Consider the following 16,680-nt stretch of genomic DNA (forward strand, 5'->3'; position numbering starts at 1 on the left):
TCCAGACCCTCTTCTACGCACTTGGCAGACGCTGGTTCTCTGAGCCCTCCCAGGCGGCCCCTGAAACGGGTGGTGTCACGCACGGTCTGGAAGCCCAAGGCTATCAGAGCCTTGAGACATGAGGGTTCATCAGGGCCTGTGACCCAAAGAATATGGGATCCCCACCAACAGTCATCGGAACACAAGAAACCAATCCCAGGCAGGTCAGCAGAACTTAGGGGTGGGGGGGGAATGGATTCAAACAGGCCTGCCTTGGGCCCTTGAGCTGCTAGCCTGCAACCCAATCATTAATTTTTAAAAAATTTTCTTAATAGCTTTCTCATTTTATAGATAAGAAGAATAAAATTGGAGGGAGGTTTTCTTCCTCAGAATCCCGCTCTCAGATTTTAAGCTGACAGTCTTCCCACGCCACGTGTCACCTGCAGAACTTGGGCTTTGAAGCTCACACGGTGACCGCCTCTCCCACCGGGTCCCTCAGCCAGGACAGGTTCAGCCCCTGGGCCACCCCAGCCTTTCATAAACTCTGGATTTTTAATTGAACCAACCATATACTCAACCAATCCGGTCATGGCATAACCTAAAAACCATCAGCATCAGCCAAAGGAGATGGTCCGGCACAGGGACCCCTCAGCAAAGGGGCCTTCCAGCCACACATGGCAGAGCTGGGACCGAAGCTGAAGGCGTCACCAAAACAGGGGAGGCATCAAAGTTGGTTTTAACGGAAGACCAAACAGCCGAATCCTCCTAGAGGGGGCCCGCCAGCCACCACACTGTGCTGGGGGGCAAATCGAATGTTCTCTCAGCTGCTCCAATTTTAGAAATCAGGTGCTGACTCATTATTAACCCAGGAAGCCCACACACTCAAATGACTGTACTGAAAAAGCTCTGTCATACCCTGCTTACTGATGTGCAGATTTTTAAGCAAATTTGAAAAATGTTTATCATAAGGTATTTATGACATCTTAACCGTTTCATTTACAGTAACCAGACGACATTTGAAAAAAAAAAAAAAAGTTTCCTGTATTTTACTTGACAGTAAAGCTAAGCTTTATCAGAATGTTAACAGCTTGAGAAACACATACCGAGGTGAAGTCAGGTCTCAAAACCACTCAATTCCCCCTTCCTCACTCCCTGCCCCCCAGTCCGCGGCATAATTTTCTTTCTGATTTTACTATTGTTTGTGCCTTTCAGTGTTAAGGAAAGGCAAAAGACACCGAATAAGCTCCTGGAATCTTTCTCATGCTCTTAGAGAGAAAAGCCAAAATTCTGCCTCTTTATTGTATTTCTTGCACTAAAAGTGGGCAGCTCAGACCACGCGGCCAGAAATTGCTCAGAAGCTGTCTTTCCTCCACCTCTGAGAAGCGGAAGCCAGCCCGGCCTCAGCACCCCTGGGTTAGTTAGCTCAGTCACCCACCTCCACCTCTGAACTTCCCTTCGACTCCACAGAGGAGTCTCAAACAGCTTCTTTTAAACCAGCCAAGCATCACTGGTCTCCTCGGTAATACAGGATGAGCATTCTCACAATGAACCGCTAAGAAACTCCAAACAATCAGGCTCACAGACAGTAGCTACAGGGATGAGGGCGGGGGAGCCACCTTTCTAAAGTCAAAGATCTTCAATGTCTCAACGAAAACACAGTATCCACTCCAAGACCCCTCAGCTTTCCTAGAGCTGAGACTCTGAGGCAAACTGCAGAAATGAACATGAAAGTGACAGAAACCTACTCACCAGGGAGAAGCTGAGGGCTCCACCTTCCCAGGACCAGGCTGTGAAGATCTGAAAGCAGATGCTGGCTCAGGCACAGCCCGCCTGGAATGTCAGTTTGAAACTTGAAAAGCAACGACCATACAGTCAGTTATTTCCCTCCATTCCCAATGATGTCCACACGATTGAGACTCAAAAAAAAAAAAAAAAAGGCGCACACCTCAATCTTCATTCTCATTGGAACGAGATGACTCATGCTGACTCACAGCTACCACTTCCTCTCCCGACATTCTCTTCATACTTGTGAGCTGGGCTGGTCCCGTTCCCAGGGTCTTTGCAGCCCTTCCTGGAAGAACAGCCTTCCTGACCCCAGCAAGCAGACCCAGCCACTGCCCTACATGTAGCCCTGGGAGCCTACACTAGGGAAATGCTTTATTTAGGAGATCTGGGAACAGCTGAAAAAGAAAATGCATGAACTTCCTATGCATTTGAACCTCCAAGAGACACTGAAATTTTGTAACGGATTGCAAAACTCCTGCACTAAACTGCTCTTTTCAGGGCATTTCAGGGGGAGAGGGGAATGAGGTAGCATCTTCTTCTTCCAGGAGGTTAGTTTGCCCTAGTCATGCTTATTTCAGCGCACGTTTTCTCCTGCACCTCTTCCTCTGATAGAGTAATAAATCACGGGCTCTAAAATCATGATCTCTTCAAAGCTATTTATTAAGAGGTCGTGTGCCCTGTTTTTAGGATCAAGTGATATACAAAATCTCTTCAATCCGTCTTTCAGGCTTCAAGACTATGCCAGATTTGAATATTCAAGTCCCAAGGAATGAAATGAAAGTAGAACCCTGGAAATCTTAAAAACCGTTGATGAATGTTTCCGTGCAAGAACTGAGACTAGCCTCTGCCTCCCAGTTTTCTTTGGAATGATCCCCGGGGGTGGGGCAGCCTTCCACAGCTTCCCACATTTTTAAATTATGAGAGGCAACGGAAGAGCAGAATCTGTGTGACGCTGAGCAACCTGTCAGCAGCCGAGAAGCGTGGCGATGGTTGCATCAGGCCCACCCTGGCCTCTGGAGGGTGACCTATGAAAGACCACGGGTGAACACCGGTGCCCTTCACCCTTTCTAACTTAGTACCTCTCACTGTGCAGGCCACGCTCTGATACCCCTAAAACCTAGAGGGCAAATGAGGAAATGATGTTCTGGAAGAGGACAGAAGACCCAGGCAAGCGGCCTCTGTGTGCACCCGGGAGGGGTCAGGAAACCCATTCTCCATTTACAGCTGGATTCATTTTAGGGAAATAATACTTGTTCATTACTCTAGATCTCAGTTCTTTCAACAGGACAATCGGGGCATTTTCTATCAGACAACACCAAGTGCTTTGAGGTCCCTGTGAAAGTTGTAGTCTATTAGTCAACTGGCCAAATATTTGTGTTTCTGGCAGTGTTTTGGTTTTTGATTTTTTTCCAGGAGAGTGGAAAGCCTGTTGGTTTTCTGGAATTTCAGAACAGCTATGTTGTGCAGTTCGTTGCACTGTGTTTTCTTTTGGGGGAGAGTGGGAATGGGGGTGGGTGAGGTGGGCTCATGTGCAGCCTGTCCTAAAGGGACACATCTTAGGACATGAGGCTCTAGCAGCCCCACGAGAAGCAGGCATTGATGCCAGGAGGCTGTGAGGGCTGTTGAAGCAGGGATTATGAATTGTTATTTTTGTGCTAAATGTAGAAAGCCAGCCTCTACTTATGAAGACTTGTATTAGGTCAACTCATTAATCCCTGGGGGAACTGAAAAATTATTAATTGAAAAAAAAACACCAGGAACGAATTAAAGAAATCTGCAATAGTTGGGAAAGGTAGGCTCCAAGGGGCGGCCACTCCCTCCTGCCGGAAGTGCCCTACCAGAGGTGTCATTGCTTTACCAGTGGTTTCTTCCTCAGCCACGCTGTTTCAGTGAAGCTTCTGGAGTCTTCCAGGGCAAGGCCTCCTCTTATAGCAGGAGCTTTGAGCCACCACCGTGGAAGGGCAGTGGAACTGTGTGCTGCATGTAGTGTTGCATCGGATAATCCCAGGAATACTATGTCAATTCCTGATTGCCCCTCCTTCCAAAGTTCTTGTCATCTGGGCCAGGAAGTGGGAAAGGGCACCGGTGCGAGAACGGGCTGCCATCGATACATTCATAAATAAATCGTTCATTAAGGCAAAATCAGCACCACCTCCCATGATTGTTAATACGGAATGTTCTAGAGAGGATTCATTTCTGTATAGTTCACCAGAAAGGAACCAGTGATGACATTTTAAATGTGGCTACATGGAAACACGTTTTAAACATCGGCATGCTTTTTCCCCAATGAAAATAGCACTGGAAGAATTTAGGTTTCTGTGAATTAGGAAAATAAACAAGTTTCACTCCTAAAGACAGCGAACGGTCTGAAGACAGTGCATACAAGCATTGTCACAGGATTCTTACAAATACTGATGGCTCACATTTAAGAGTATTTAAAATGTGACAGTCAGTCTCCTAAACACACACAGGTATTATGACCTCTGATCCTCAAAATAGCCCTGTGAGGAAGGTAGCGACATCATCCCCACTCCTAGCAAAGACTCCGAGGCACAGAGAAGGCCAGGAGCCTGCCCAGGGCTGCAGAGCCCAGATGTGAACCCAGGCCGTTTGGTGTCAGAGGCCACATTCCTAACCACCAGGCCACAGGGATTCCCAGGAAGGACTTTTTAAAAAACCTTTGCACACACATCCCCTTACCGCATGATGTGTTCTCCCAAATTCTGCAGATATGTGTAAGGTAGACGTACTTTCTGTTCATTAGAGAAGTGAATAAAAACCCTAGCCTTGAAGTGCCCTACCCGTTAAGATGGTAACAATTCTCACTGATGGAAAGAGTCAATTAGAATTATCCACTGACACTTCCCAAAGAGTCCCATGAAGCTACACATGCCAAGGCTGTGCTCGCCTCACATGAGACACGAGGGTGGCAGGGAATATCCTCATTCTTGCTTTTCAGTTTCAAAAGTCGAGGCCAGGGTATTATGAAGAGAGAAGAAAAGACTTGTAGGAGTGGGTGAAGCCAGGCAACAATACACAGCTGTTCATGTTGTACACTGCACAACCCCAGGGGGTAAGTTCCCCTGCAAGTGGCAGGGCTGGTCACAGTACCAGGTGATACCTCTCCAAGACCTCTCCATGATCCCACAGGCTGGGCAATGAAGAGAGCTGGGGGAAAGGAACAGAGAAAAGAGTGTGAACCCTGCCCCCAACCCCAATGGCTTGGGACAGAGAAGCTGTGCCACTCACCCCAGAGCAGCTCAGGGACTCTTAGAACAAAGGGACATGATGGACATTGGAATGATGGGAGGTTAGAGTATAATTGGCAGTGTTTTTTCCATCCTTGGTGGAACTGAACTCAGTGGTGCTTTTAAAATTAAGGGCATCTTCAATTAGATGGAATATAGTCTGTAAAGCCAGGAGGCTGGAGGAGTTCCCAGAAGAATGAGGGTAGAAAAAGGAAGCAAGAACTGAGCCCGGGACCCTGCATCTGTCAGGGGTCAGGGGGTGACGAGGAGTGACGAGGAGTCAGCAGGAAAAGAAAGGAGGCAGCGTCGGGAGGAGAGGACAAGGTGGGAGGAAGACAAGTGAAGAAGGGGCTTTAAGAGGAGAGAATGATCACCTGTAAATCACTGCTGAGAGGTCACGTGAGGTGGGGACGGAGAGCATCAGTGAATTCGGCAAGAGGAGGTCTCGTTGGGGAGGATGGGGTGAAGGTCTGGGTGGAGTTGGAGAAAGGGTGAGAGAGACAGAAGACAGTGAGAAGAGACACCGCTTTCGAGAAATGGAGCTAAAACTGGAGGGGAAATGGGGTCAAGAGAAATTTCCTTTTCCGTTAAGATGAGAGAAATAATAGCTCGTCTGTATACTCACTGAAAGAAATGATTTACCAGAAAGGAAAAAATTGACGCTACGGGAGAGAACCAGAGGGAAAAAATATTTGGTCAAGTAGGAGGGACCAGACCTACTGCACATGGGGAAGGCTTGGCCTCCGTGAGGGAGACCCCACGGGCAGCACAGGATATTGACCAGTGGGGAGGGCCAATGCAGACCTGATTTACATGCTCTTGTGTGTTTTGTCATTTGTAATAAAAGAAAAATGACATCAATTTTTAAAATGCAGTGACAAGTAGTACACGATTCTAGTCTTTCTATGAAAAACCCTAAAACATTACAGCTGAGACTAATGTCCCCTTTGATGTGGAGGTGGCACTTTTCACTATGGTAATGGGATGCGTTAGAGGGACAGAAGAGGTAGGATTTGGGATGTGGAGAAGAAGCATGAGAAAGGGAAGACAGTTCCTAGAGAGAATTGCCAGCGGTGGCCCAGGTGGGATGGAGGATCAAGCCCCGTTCCCCAAAGGGAAGGCTGCTGGGAAAATATCAGTGAGATAGAGCACGCCCTGCTGTGGGGCTGGACACCACAGACAGACTCCAAGGGGATGGGCCGCTATCTGCAAAGAGCTGGGGAAGCCAGCGGTGCTGAAGGGCTGGGTGCAGAGCTTCCTGGGCTCCACTGGGACACGACTGAGGACGCAAAAGTACTAGTCTACTCCAAAATAGCCCCAGCACACTCACATGCACACACTTGGCCTTGAGATCCACCCAAGTTACGTGTATCAATATTTACTCCTTCTTCTTTCTAAGGCTATCCCATTGCATGGATATACCATTGGTTGTTTATCCATTCACCTGTTGAAGGACTGAACTGGTGTTGACCAAGAAAGCTGCTGTGAACATTTGTGTACAGGTTTTTGCATGGACACGAGTTTTTATTTCTCTGTTGTAAATTCCCAGCAGTGGGGTTGCTGGTTCATATGGTAACAGATATATAGATACAGATATAGATATCTTTATCTTTATAAGATGGATAGAGATACAGCTATATCTTTCTGAGAAACTGCCAAATTGTCTTCTAGAGTGGCTATACCATCTATTCTGCATCTCCACCAATGTGTGTATGAGGGACCAGTTGCTCCTTATCCTTACCAGCACTGCTATTGTCAGTAGTTTTTTTTTTATTTTATTTATTATTTATTTATTTATTTATTTTTGGCTGTGTTGGGTCTTCGTTTCTGTGCGAGGGCTTTCTCTAGTTGTGGCAAGTGGGGGCCACTCTTCATCGCGGTGCGCGGGCCTCTCACTATCACGGCCTCTCTTGTTGCGGAGCACAGGCTCCAGACGCGCAGGCTCAGTAATTGTGGCTCACGGGCCTAGTCGCTCCGCGGCATGTGGGATCTTCCCAGACCAGGGCTCGAACCCGTGTCCCCTGCACTGGCAGGCGGATTCTCAACCACTGCGCCACCAGGGAAGCCCTATTGTCAGTATTTTTTATTTTAGCTGTTCTTGTGGGTGAGTGTAGTCTCTCCTCATAGCTTTATTTTATATTTCCCTAATGACTAATGAGGTTGAATATCTTTTCATGTGCATCTTGTCATCTGTGTATCTTTTTGGGTGAACTGTCTGTTCAAATCTTCCACGTGCTTTTTAATTCGATTATCTGTGTTCTTACCGTTGACTTTAGAGCTGCCTTTGTACATTCTGGATGCAACTTTTTAAATCGGATATGTGATTTGCAAATCTTTTCTCCAGACTGTGGCTTGTGTTTTTCATTCTCTTTCACAGTATCTTTTACAGGGCAGAACTCTTTATTTTGATGAAGTCCAACAGATTGATTTCTTTCTTTATGGATTGTGCTTTTGTGAGAAATCTTTGCCTAACCTTAGGTCTAGGTAATGAAAATTTTTCTCCTGTTTTATTCTAAATGTTTTAGAGTACTGTATTTTATAGTTAGAGCTATGATCAATTTTAAGTTAATTTTTTACAAAGTGTGAGGTTTAGATTAAGGTTCTTTTTTGTTTGTTTGATTTTGGTTTTTGCCTCTGGACGTCCAGTTGTTCCAACACCATTAGTTGAAAGGATTATTCTTCCTTTGATAATTTCTTTTTTGGAGATCAGTTGGCCATATTTGTGTGTACCTGTATTGGACTTCCTGCTCTGTTTCATTGCTCTATGTATTCATCCCTTCCCCAGTATCACACAGTCTGAATATCACACAGTCTGAATGATGTCTTAAATCCAGGTAATGTGATTCCTCCAACTTTATTTTTCTTTCTCAAAACTGTTTTAGCTATTGCTGTTTCTTTCTATACAAATTTTAGAGTCAGCTCTTCTGTATCTATAAAAAAATCCTGATGGAATTTTGAAAGGAAATGCACATCATCAATTGGGGAGAATTCACATCTTTACTACGTTGAGTCTTCCGATCTGGGGTCACAGCATGTCTCTCCACTGGTTTAGGTCTTCCGGATAGTCTTTATAGTTTGGTGTCTCCCATGTATGAGGTAAAAATTCTCTTCACTCCAGAGTGTGGGTTTAGTCATTCTCCAAAAGTCCTCTTATCATCTTCAGAAAGTCCCAAATTTAACAACTATAGATTATTAAAAAGATAGTGAATATAGTTCCCTGTACTATGCAGTAGGTCCTTAGATCAGCTGTTCTTAATTTTGGGTGCACAAAGATGCCTTTGAGGGTCTGACAAAAGCAACAGATGGTTCTGCTAAAGAGCCATAGAAGTATACACAACACAAAATTTTGTACACAAAGACCGTGGGTTCTAATTCTAGATGCCTTAGGTGTCCAGGCATGTCAAGGTTGGAATCCCTGGACCAGATGATCTCAAAGGTCCACTCCAGTTCTGAACTTTACTGTTTACTTGGACTCACAGCCTGGTGTGAGGTGATATCTGACACAGTAGGCAGTAACCTGATTCTTTAGGTGCAAAAAGAATCCAGCATCTCAAGTTTGCATCTTTTCCTCATGTGAATTAAAATATGAAGGAACCTCAGAACTGAGGATGGTTTGGTTGATGGCGAGGGCCAGCAACCTTGCAAACTCCAGCTCTCCAGGAAACAGGGGCCCAAGAGCAGAGCAGGGGGCTGTTGCTAAGTGCCAGCTAGGAGCTCTGGCCACGGGGAGCTGCAGGTCTGACCCTGGTCTATACCACAGGGAGCACGGGCACACAGGGCCTTTCCAAGAAGGCAAAGTTGTAAAAAGCAGCTGTCCTCCTCAGAATGGCACAGACGCTCATCTCTTGGAAACACCAACTCAACTAAATCACATTCCATTCTCTCTGATTCATTCACTTGGAACCAGATGAGCCTCTGCCAGCACCTCTGCGGAGAGCAGAGCCAGGAGCCGTATTTTACAACTGCTCAGGGTCAGTCCCGGCACCTCATCTTTTACCCCCCAAAAGCACCGTATTAGACTTAAACTGACAACATTCTTGCTGTTCAGCGACCCCCGTCACTGTCAAGTGGTAAAAATGAAGAAGAAAAACGAAACACTTGATGTGGCTATCTAGAAGTTTTTCTAATTAAGATCATTGGTGAGCATGGATTATAATTTGGGCTTAATTATTGTTTGTACGATAATGATAGTCTCAGTCTTGTATCTTGGGTATGCAATCAAACACTAATCTATTTTGGGGGAAGGGATTTTGCAGATGTAATGAAGGCCAAGTCAATTGACCTTAAGATAAGGGCATATATGGCTGGGCCTGACCCCATTAGGTGAGTTTCCCCTGGCTGAAAGCAGAAGAGGAAGTCAGAGACTCAAAGCACAAGGGGGTCATGTGCTCAGGAATGAGAGCAGGCTTTAAGAGCTGAGAGCCAGCAAGGAAACAGGAACCTCAGATCTACAGGCACAAGGAACTGGATTCTGTCACCAAACCAAGTGAGCTTGGAAGTGGATTTTCCTCCAAAGCCTCCACACAAGAGCCCAGCCCAGCTAACACCCTGATTTCATTGGGTAAGACTCTGCTCAGAGAACACAGTGAGCTCTACCCAGACTTCTGACCCACAGAACTGTGAACTCATAGTAAATAGGGGTTCTTTTAAGCCACTCAGTTTATGGTAATTTGTTACACAGAATTGGAAAACTAATACACCCAGCCCATTTGCAAAAGGGAGACAATAATAGTTCCAGACTCACAGGGTTGTATGGGAATTAAAAGTTAATATATGTAAAGTGCATGGAATAATAAGGACTATCTCTAAGTCATGTCTATTAGTCATAGATGCCATTGACTTGGTAAACTGGTTGACTACTTGAAAGTTTTCCCATCAATACAGTATTTGAGTCACAGGATACACTCAAAAGTCTAGAATTTGTAATGAGTTAATCACATACTAAATATGCATCACGTCTGAAAACTCAGTACTTATGAATAAGCTGCATGGTTACAAAAAATTATGTAACAAAGCAGACTGTAATAGAGAAGATGTCAGACTATATGGCGCAAAATACAAGACTTTTGGAAACTCAACCATCCAACAAGTATTCAGTTAATGCTTGCCAGAGGCCAAGTACTGATGCAGGTCCTGGGGACACAGCAGGAAAAAAGACACAAAGGTCTCTATTCTCATGAAGCTAACATTCTGGTGGGATGAGACAGAAAATAAGGGCATGCGAAAAATCCAGGCTAGCAATATGAACTGTGCAAAAACTTAACATAGGGTGGAAGAATACTACTTGAGATGAGTAGACCATCTAGAAGGGCCATTCTGGAGAGGTCCATTTAAGCTAAGCTCTGAATGATGGCTAGGAGCCAACCAGCAGCATTTGGGGACAAGCAACCAGCTAGAGCCTAGGCCCCCCAAGGCAAAAAGGAGTGAGGTGTGTCTCGGGACCTCAGAGAGGGTCAGCAAGGCTGATTCTTGGTAAGCAACAGGGAGGAAAGAATGGGCTTGGGAAAAGGGCAAGGAAGGAGCTCAGATTTTATGCAAGGTCAACGAGGAGACACTGGAGGGTTTTAAACAGAAGAGTGACATGGTCTGCTTTGGATTTTCCAAGGCTAACTCTTACTGCTGAGTGTAAAGCCCTGTGTAGGACCAAGTGGAAACAGGAAGTGCAGTGAGTCCCGTTGGGAGTCTGATGATTGCGGCAGAGATAGAGGATGAGGACCTACCAGAGTTAACTGTTTGGAGGTAAAGCTGATGAATGGGTTGGATTTGGGGGCAGTGAAGGAGAGACATTCATCAAACACAACCCTTAGATTTTTGGTTTGAGCAACTGAGTGGTGCCCTTGACTGAGATGGGAAGGTCGAGAGAGAAGGCAGTTTGGGGCGGGGAGAAATTGAGGGTTCTTGCTTTGGCTGTCTTAATCTGCACATGCCTATCAGACATCCATGTGGAGATGTTAGCAGGTCTGGATTTCTGGGGAAAACAACGTTGGAGGCAGATTGGAGAGTGTGTCCTAGAGAGGGAATTAAAGATCTGGTCTGGATGACAGAGAGAGATAATGTGTAAAAACAGGAATGGAGCCCAGAGCCCTCGGCTAGTGAGGTTGGAAGAAAACCAAGACAAACAGTGCTCAAATGGGGAAGGTATTATATCAGGGGGTTCAGTGGACGCTAGTGAACGTAGCATGATACCGTTCGTCCGGGCAAACATGTTATTAGTTACTGTTTGTATCAGCTGTCTCTGATTTGCTGAAGACAGACTACACTCTTGAAATGTTAACAAGAAAAACATAAAGCAAAAGTATTATTAAGAGCCAAGGCAGTGAAAATTCTCCATTCTTGGCAAACAGGAAGAACTTATGAATGGTTTTTTTCCGTTGTAAATAGCGGCAAATGATAGTCTTCATCATTTTGCAGTATTTGGCATAACTGGGAAGTTTCTTAGGCTTGATAACTGGTGAAACAAAACCAAACAAAACCCTTAGTGTCTAAATAGTTCTTTGGTCTGAGACATACTGCCAAGAGATCAGATGGAGACTATTCCTCAGATGTACCATCTTGATTTAGAGCCGAGTGATTTTTTTCAATAGCAGCATTAGCTTCTTAATTTTCATTTCATTTCACATGGACACGTACACCCCCAAGCAATCTGAGTTTGCCCCTTGAAAAACTCATAATTAAAAAAACTGTATTGAAAAAAAATCAGCAACTTCCTGATGGCCAGTAATGGGTTATAACGTGTCATCAAACATGAACTTGAGATAGTGCATTCATCTATAGTGGCTCTTAGTGGAAACTTACGAGTTAAATCTCATATCTAATAGGGACCAGTCCCACCAAGGGCTTGAGAAAGAGTTACCGGTGAAAGCACTCTGGTCCCGGGGACCGCTCAGCACAACCTCACAGGCATTGCCCGTCTCCATTTAGTCCAAGTCATGGCAGGCTCTGCCGTGTGTCTTCCTGCCTCTGGCCTGCCAGGTACCACTCCCTTCTCTGATCTGTTTCTTTCACTTTTGTGATGAGACAAAGCCACAGATCTGATTGCGCCACTCTCCTGCTTTCATATCTGCACAGGTTTTTGGGGTCCAGGGCTTAAGGGTTTGTCCCTGAGTCAAAAAGATCCAGATTAGAACCTGGCTCCCAAATAAGTGGCCTTGTAAAGTGACCTTCCTGAGTCTTTGTTCCCTCATTTGTACCTTGAGAATAACCATGGTCACAAGAGAGTCTTGTCACAGCATTTTGGTGTGGATTAAATAATGACGTAGTTGTAGCACCTAGCAGAGAGCTGAGCCCTTAGTAAGCACCCAGCAAGTGACAGGTCTTTGTAGTGGGTATGCTGTCATTTTGTCTAAGAACACTATTGCCTGGTGGACCCTCCCCTACCTGCTTTATTTAGCCCTGGTGGTTCTATCATCCTAGTGTACCTCCCACCCGACCTAAACCACCTATCACACAGTGGGGGAGTACATCAGCCAGGATTCGATCTGGTTGCATATTACTAGAAAAAAGAAACAAGTGTTTAAATTAGGATTTTATTTCCCACTCATGTAAAAGCAGTCTGGCACAGGGTATCAGGGGCTGACATGGCAGGCCCAAAATATCACTAGGACCTTGGGCTCCTATCTTTCTGATATACCATCCTGGAGCATGGCTTTCAATGTCAAAGTGACCTCATGGTCCAAGATGGCTGCTGGAACTCCAGCCAGCAAATCTATACTCTCCATCTTGACATTAGGAGGAAGTGAGGGAAGACAAAAAAGTGTATAATGCCTCCCCCAGCCCCACTACTATGGAGTCTTACTGAAAGTTCTAAATAATAGTTCCACAAGTAGAATTAAATCTCATGGCCTCTCCTAGCTGCAAGCTAGTCTTAGAAATGTCTTCTTTTCATCGGATACATTGCCATCTGAAGTATAATCTGTTTTTGAGTTAAGCAAGAAGGGAAGATGAGATATCAGTTGTCAACTAGCAGTAACCCCATGGCATAGCCAGGCTGAGCCATCAATGCCCTTCCATGGGATCCGGTCTATGATAGTGCGAGAGAGGGGATCCACATTCCCTGTGGACCACAGACTGGAGGGGCGCAGTCCCACACATGGTGGGCACTGGCAACACAGAGACGAACATGAGCCAGGGAAGGGATAGAGCGTAAGCCTGAGTGAGGCTCCCAATGGATACCCCTCTCCCCTTCCTGCTTTCCTGTTTTACTGTAATCTTTTACCCCTCCCTCTAAACTGAAAGGTCCTAGAGGGAAAATCCCCTCCAACCCACATGCACACTCCTACAGGTGACCATCAATGTTGGTCACTGGGTGATGGAAAGAACAGAAAATGTACTCAGGTTTGGCAAATGAAAAATATATCCCAACAGGATGTGAGCAAGGGCTGTAGAGTCAGGCTGCTGGGTTTGACTCCTCTGCTTCCATTGTTCCGTTGTGTGAAAGAGATAATAATAATAATGAAAACTCTCTCCAGGGATAATCCACAATGCCTGGCACCGTGTAAGACCTCAGTAGATGTTGACCATTCATGTTATTATTATTACTGCATGCCAGGGGCTCTGAGATGCACTTATATTTTTTTTAACGTTGTAACAGCATTTGTACTATATGACAGGTTGTGATTAATTAGCAGAGGGGTTTTTTTTTTCCTTTGGTGGTGCATAAGATCATGGTCTGTTTTACAATCAATGGTGTCTGAGAGTCAATGGAATTGTTATCATCAGGAAAGGAACAGAGAGAGTTTAGAAATTCAGGGCCTTGTAAAGTCAAAAAATGTCAACTGCTTCTAGATGCCAAATAGTAAGAGCTGAGCCTGGGATGGTCATTGAGTGACCGAGGCCTAAGTGACTCAGAAAGAGAGGAAGAGAAAGGCATGGCCTTCCCCACACCATGTTTCAGAAAGACTCAGGGGAGCTACCATTCGATCAAAAGAGAGAGAAGTTAGAAGCAAGAAAGGAAGGAAATAAAGCAGGTCTGAGACCAATGTCTTGGCAAGAACTCTGGGTATGCTTGTAGCCATGTGGAACTGACTAGAAGCAAATAGATCAGAAGCTGACTGTGTATTCTTTTTTTTTAACCTGAATTGTCAAAGAAACCATGAGTTTAAAAAAAGCATTTGATATAATGGAATATCATTCAGCCATGAAAAGGAATGGATTACTGATGCTACAACATGGATGAACCTTGAAGACAGGAGCTAAGTGAAAGAAGTCAGACATAAAAGATCACACACTGTACCATTCCATTTATATCCAGAATAGGCAGGTCCACAGAAATAGAAAGCAGATTAGTGGTTGCCAGGGGCTTGGGGGAGGGGGGGAATGGGAAGAAAGTGCTGGATGGAGAGAGCTTTTCCTTTTGGGGTTATGACCATGTTTTGGAACTAGAAGTGATGGTGGCACAGTGCTGTGGTTATACTAAATGCCACTGAATTATGCATTTTTAAGTGGTTACTTTTATATTATGTGAACTTCACCTCAACTTTTAAAAAGCATTTACTATTCAACTATGGAATTCCAAGCTGTCAGCATCAGGAGGTGGGCTGGAAACACTGTGCTGCCCCAGCTCAGGGCAGGTTCCCAACCCACATGATATACAGCCAGGGGCCCCAGAGAACAATGGATGGGGAGGCCCCCCAAAGATGAACCCACAGATGGTGGGACCCTGCACCTCAGGGGAGGGGTCTCACTCTATCTGCCTGGAAGACTTCAGAATTTCTGGACTAGGAGCCCCTGGGTACCTACCATCATCCCCTCTTGGAATGGCAGTGCTGATGTCATTATCCTGCTCCTATTGCACTGAGGGAAACTGGGCTGTGTGGAGCAGCTCTTTTATCTTACTGCTTTATTGTGTGTTTATAGGCTGCTGGGACACTGCTAAGAGATTGCCATGCCTCACCTGGAGATCCAGGAACATTCTACCAAATATAGCTTAAGTTGTGGTCATGGCAGCGACTGCTGGCTGCCTAACCCTATATCTGCTCTCCTTTTGCCCCCAATAATGGAGCTTTTGATTTTCAGCTGGGCACAGGATAATTCTTCCGAGAACAATTCTGCATTTGTTAGTCCCCCTTGCGGCTGGTATGGCCACCACCTGAGGAGGGCAGGATGATGAGCTGGAAGGGGCCTGAGTTAGCTAAGTTGGGCAGCTGCCATGTAACTCTAGACTGCCTGCCTCTGGGTTTCTTTTCCATGAGAGAATAAAACTTCTTGCGTTTGAGCCTCTGTTGTTGGAGGTTTCTGTAATGTACAACTAATTCTAATCATAACTGATATAGTGGCCTCTATCCTAATCAACCAATCAATCATTTGGGTACCTAAACATAGGAGTCTTCAATGCAGTCTCAACTCCACCATCACTTGGGATTTGATGAACCTTCTCATTCTCTTAGAACTTTCCAAATTGGCCAGGCACACTGTTGTACAGCAGATCTCTAGAATGCATTCATAGTGCACAACTGAAACTTTATACCGATTTTCCCCCTGTTCCCAACCCCTGCAAGCACCATTCTACTCTCTTCTTCTATGAGTTTGACTATGTTAGGTACCTCATATAAGTTGAATCATGCAGTATTTGTTCTGTGACTGGCTTATTTCATTTAGCATAGAGTTCTGCAAGTTTATCCATGTTGTCACAAATGGCAGGATTTTCTTCTTTTTTAAAGTTGAATAACATTCCATGGCACGTATATACCACATTTTCTTTATCCTTTCATCTGTCGATGGACATTTAGAGTGTTTCCACACCTTAGCTATTGTGGCTAATGCTGCAATGAATAAAGGAGTGCAAATATCTGTTTGAGATCCTGATTTCAATTATTCTAGATAAATACCCAAAAGTGAGATTACTGGATCATATGGTAGTGCTTTTTTTTCAACTTTAAGAGAATAGATCTCATGATAAATATTCTCATCACAATTTTTAAAAAGGAAGAAAGAAAGGAAGGAAGGAAGATCTCATTGTCTGCAACAAACAGTATATAAACTATATTTTTTAAAAAGTTGATCAGGGCACTAACAGTTTCTAGCAAAATGATCCCACAATTCCATACTAGAAATTGCAAAAAAGAACTTGCCAAGTGCAGGCAAGATGGTCATCTCTGACCTCCCTGGACCCTGGAGTTTCTAGACAGATCTACAAAGCAGTAAAGGAAAACAGCATTGATTACTACATCTTTCTGTTCAACGTAGGCTTGAAAAACTATTGAAAATTACCTTAATTTTACTCAGAACATTTCTTAACGTGTCCTGAAGAGGAAATTCACTTCTGACATAGAATACAAGATTTTAATTTTGTTTTCATGTTGCTTTTGTTTTGTTTTCATTTCATAGGCAATTTTATCTACTGATTACCCAACTGACACTAGTTTCTGTTTAGCATTTATCTCATTAATAGTGAGAGAATACTGTCAAAAAAACAAAATTCAACCAAGTAAATGTGAAGATCTAATTGGCTTTCTTTGGCAGTTCATAAATTGGGCAACATTCCTTCTAGCAACCTTCTAGAGTTGTACAAAATGGAAGGTTTTTATAGAAAAGACGGTGGGGCAAGAAGGTTATTAGCAAAAGAAAAGAAAGAGTTATTCGGGGCCAGGACTTCTACTTTTGGGACTGGAAGGGGAAAGCAAGGGTTTTTATCCTACAGATTTCCTCACTAGTGTTGATCGATAAATTT

General features: G+C 44.6%; 1 long non-coding RNA gene across 3 annotated transcripts in view; it reads right to left on the reverse strand.

The window, feature by feature from the left end:
- The window catches only part of LOC309643831, a 56,249-nt gene extending 54,341 nt beyond the window's left edge, over positions 1-1,908 (reverse strand). The window contains exon 1 of one of the 3 annotated variants that reach the window (XR_014254078.1): positions 1,729-1,908. This is a non-coding gene — a long non-coding RNA (uncharacterized lncRNA). The remainder of the gene's footprint in view (positions 1-1,728) is intronic. The other 2 variants (XR_014254079.1, XR_014254080.1) reach the window with 2 other exon arrangements.
- Positions 1,909-16,680: the final 14,772 nt, after the last annotated feature.

Source organism: Balaenoptera physalus (genome assembly GCF_965194825.1).
Source record: "Balaenoptera physalus genome assembly, chromosome: 15".
NCBI lineage: Eukaryota > Metazoa > Chordata > Mammalia > Artiodactyla > Balaenopteridae > Balaenoptera > Balaenoptera physalus.